General features: G+C 42.0%; 1 long non-coding RNA gene across 1 annotated transcript; it reads right to left on the bottom strand.

The window, feature by feature from the left end:
• Positions 1 to 3,139: 3,139 nt before the first annotated feature.
• LOC307231657 lies at positions 3,140 to 4,030 on the bottom strand. The gene is made up of 4 exons (XR_013844207.1): positions 3,975 to 4,030; positions 3,724 to 3,806; positions 3,519 to 3,617; positions 3,140 to 3,311 (listed from the first exon to the last, which is right to left on the bottom strand). It is a non-coding gene; the product is annotated as an uncharacterized lncRNA (long non-coding RNA).
• Positions 4,031 to 4,250: the final 220 nt, after the last annotated feature.

Raw genomic sequence — 4,250 nt, 5'->3', positions numbered from 1 at the left:
GGTAAAACAAAAAAGAGGTGGGTTAATAATAACCTTATATTCATGGAACTTTCTAGGTATCTAGAAGGCGCTGTCTGAAGGGCACAGTGTTTTGAATGTAGCCTCACTACTAACGCCATCGCTGATAAGACTAACAATAACAGGAGCACTTTAATCACCTAATGAGAAGGCTGATGTTGCATGGCAGACACCAAATGCTTGATGTCTGGCATAAGGGACGACAGTCCTCGGCAAAGATCTGGCGCCGAAAAGCCAGTCTCACAGAGATACGTCATCAGGAAAGGCGTCAAAAATCGAACAGCTCTGTCGGGAAGATTGTGATACTCAGAAGCAACATGAAGCCAAAAGTTTGTCAAGTACTTCTGTGAGAAAGCCAGTTTCAATGTGCTGTCGCAGGAGAGATCCACAAGATCGTTCTTCTCTTTTGTGTTCAGGCCTGGGACGGTCTCGTCACTTTGGCTGATGAAGGGGTTTTCGATCCAGTTGCACTGCACATCTGGGATGGGGAAATTTTCGCGCAGCTTGGTCCTCAATCCATGCAGGTGCTCTTTGACATGATTGATGACGGTGACGGGAATGGCGCATTTCTTCCATTGTCAAAAAATCTCACCGGATTTTGACCAGCCAGGCAAGTTGACCAGTTTGACCGGTCAACTTGCCTGGCCCACATATCCATTTTTCTTATGGTCACTTCTATTTTATTCTGTACATTGAACATCTGTATAAATGTATATATGTGTATGTGTATATATGTATGTATATATATACTGTACGTGTGTGTGTGTGTGTGTGTGTGTGTGTGTGTGTGTGCATGTGTATGTGTGTGTGTGTATATATATATATATGTATATATATATATATACATATAGTAATTGATTCAAAAACATGCTTTAACAGAGCTGCTCTGTGTATACTGCGGTGGACAGATGCTACGAGTGGAGCCACAGCTTTCACGATGACTCCACAATGACTACACTGTGCTGGCCCAGCATCACACGGGCCTCATCAGTGCTCACTCCCACACATTTGGACCAGTCAACTCTTTTTGAAACTATGAACGCGTTAAGAATGTCAAAAATGGCCTCAGCAGTTTGACACGTTGGTAAATATTTGCAAAACAAGATTTTTTTTTATCTTGTTGTTGTTGTTTTCATACCTTTCATTCCCAATAATAGATATTCAGCGCGATACTTTCTCAGAACCTTTCTTTTTTGTTTGGCAGGACTTTCCCGCCTGTCCGATGTCCCACAGGGACTTCCCTTGTGGATGATGTAACAATGGCTTCTTTCCTTTTCAGTGTGCCTGATGCTTCCATCTTGCCCGTCACGCTCCTGCCCCAACGTGCTCCTCGTACCCCCTGAAATTTAAATCCTACTTATATTAGCTTAGAACACATACACTTGCACACCAATCCTACTCAGGATCTGCGGGGCAGTAGGGGTGCGAGTGATTTGGGTTCCGCTTGCTTGAAGGACTTGCACCTCCACACCCTGCAATTTTGGCTGTAATTGCCACGGCACGCATTGAGCACTGGGGTATTATTACCCTCATCACTCACACAGTATTTTTTCGACAGCTCCCCAGTCACTCATTGACAGACCATCAACTAGCTTACCCAAGTTGCACAGCTACTGGCTTCGTTTCTAGTTCCAAGTTCCTAGCTCCTAGCGCTTGTTTCAAGGCCCTAGATTATGTCTCGTTGTTTCGACTTCCCCTTACCTGCTTGTCTCCTCTCCTCGACCCAGTCTGTCTGTCCCACTTCAGCCAGCCCGGCTAACCTGCTGGTCTCCGCTCGTCGACCAAGGCTGTCCATCCCTCTCCATCCAGCCCGGTTCCCCGTCTCTCCACCCGGATCCTGGACCCCTCCTCCTGGTCATCATCATCCCTGCCCAGCCTTGCTCCATCCCTACCTGACCGGGTCCCGGAGTAGTGATTATTGTTTATAGACCCAAACATGATAAAAGTTCTATTAATAAAGAGTTGGATTGCGGGTTGAGAAGTTGAACTCTACTTGCAGACTAACTGTCCTAGATGCAATAGCATACAAATATTCTTTGTTGTATGCCTAGCATGCTGACAGCATAGGGCAAAAAAATAAGAAAAAAAAAAGTTGTATTTTTTTTGCCAGGACAGAATCTCAATGGTTCCTGCTATATTTGAGGTTCGAGTATTGGCCTGATCATATATTGTCAATGATGTCACCGGAACCCGAGCCAGAGGGCACACCATCCCAAAACTCTTTCAAACATTGGTGGACTGACTTGTGTGTTCAAGGTCTTGTCTTATTGCATGACCCACCTTCTGCTTATCTTCATTTCACGGAAACCCTGACATTCTCCTGTAGAATTTACTGGTACAATCTAGAATTCAAAGTCCTGTCAATGATGGGAAGCTGTCCTGGGATGAATGGAATGAGGTTCTTATATTGTAATGCATTGTTTTTACCAAACAAAACATTCCTCATTTAAACCAAAAAGTTTTGTTTTTGACATTCTTCTAATAGCCTTCGGGCTCATCCAAGTTGGGTTTCTTTTTTTAGCAAACTTTAGATGAGCAATGTCTCTTGGAGAGTAGTGGCTTCCTCCATGTTATCTTCCCATGATCGCTATTCCTACTCAGTGTCTGACTGATGGTGGACGCATCAACACTGACAGAAGTCAATGCAAGAGAGGTCTGCAGTTCCTTAGACTTTACCTTGAGCTTCTTTGTGACCTGACAGAATATGATACGCCTTTAAAAACTATTATATGCCTAATTTGAAATTGTCTTATATCTTTATAAAGGTTATTATATATAATCTCGAGCCTAATGAGCATAAACTCTCAATTTTCCCAACCCAAATGTTTTAAGGTCCTCAGGTCCTCTTGTGGTTGAGGCATGGTTTATTTCCACAAACCTGTATGGTGAAGACCACTCATAGTAGAGAAGATCTAGCAGATTTATGTTGTTTAATTTAAAAAAATTGGGCAGGGCCACATTAACTCATTATCATCCCCTTGATTGAAAAATGTGACTATTTATCCCTTTGAGTGAATTGTTGATCCCAAAAGTTCACAAACTTTTCCTGACAGATATTTGATGCTTGATGATGGGTCCTCTTTATGTATTTTGTCTTTAAAAGAACACTCTTTCAAAATAATTTGATGAACATCATGATTTTATTTGTATAACTTTAGATTACATTATGCTGACACGACAAGGATTCTCTGTGTTGATCTCATGTCTTGAATCATCATTTATTTTATCCATCGAGTTGATTCAGGTCAAAATGGCAGAAAGTCCTTCCTAGCAGTGAGGAGGGCAAGGATTGTCTAGAAAAATTGAGTGGGAAATAGAGGGAGAGAGAGAGAGAAATCTAGTCAGTGATTGTGATATTATAAAAAACACTCATTCATAAAGTTATGTCATGAGTCATCAACAGTTCAACATATGGACACTCCTGTACGTAAGCATGTCAATGTTTACATCCAAAACTGCGTCCAGTCTGAGGAGGATGTCTGTACATCAAATGTACTTACTGGTTTGAGTCGCCCCATTTCCTCCTGAACAGCCTGATCCACCTGTTTCTTTGTTTGTGTTAATGTTTCTCCCAACACTTGTTTGGTTACCCTGTCCTCCTGTTAAAATAAAGACAGAAAGAAAACTCACTTACGAGGAGGGAAGAGAAAAACCAAAAGTGTCCATTTTTAATCGCTAAAGCCTTGACGTGGACAAAGAACTGACCCGTGACTTGAATGTTGTTTCCACCACTAACGTTTGAATCGCTGAGTTTGATTCCACTGCCTGTGATATTGTCTCCCATTGTCCTACCAAAATGCAGACACACAGACAGATTTGTTATTTTATCTCACTGAAATATTATTTCTCCTTGCATTTGTATTTAAAATCTTTCTGGGCAAGAGAATTTCTACATAGAATTGAAATTCAGACCAATCTAGTGTATTCCAAAAGCACTCTCACTCACTCTGTCCTACCTGTGATGTGAGGTTGTCGTCCTGTGCTGTGAACTGAGCTTGTTGGCTTCAGGTGCAGGTGTGAGGAGAAGACACAAGTCTCTGCTTATATAGCCGTCCTGGACAGGTGTGTGTGGGTGTGTGTGGGTGTGTGTGAGGGTTTACTTGCAGTAACCTGTCGCTCTCCCTTCCACAGAAGTGAAACCTCTTTAGTTGGAACTTTATGGGAGGTTGTTTTCAACTATGTGATCTCACTGTTATTACATCATCATAAACTGTTATTATACTATATAATTA

Source organism: Zeus faber, assembly GCF_960531495.2.
Source record: "Zeus faber genome assembly, chromosome: 6".
Lineage (NCBI taxonomy): Eukaryota > Metazoa > Chordata > Actinopteri > Zeiformes > Zeidae > Zeus > Zeus faber.
The sequence above is the reverse complement of the archived record's forward strand: the minus strand, read 5'-3'. Positions and strand labels throughout refer to the sequence as shown.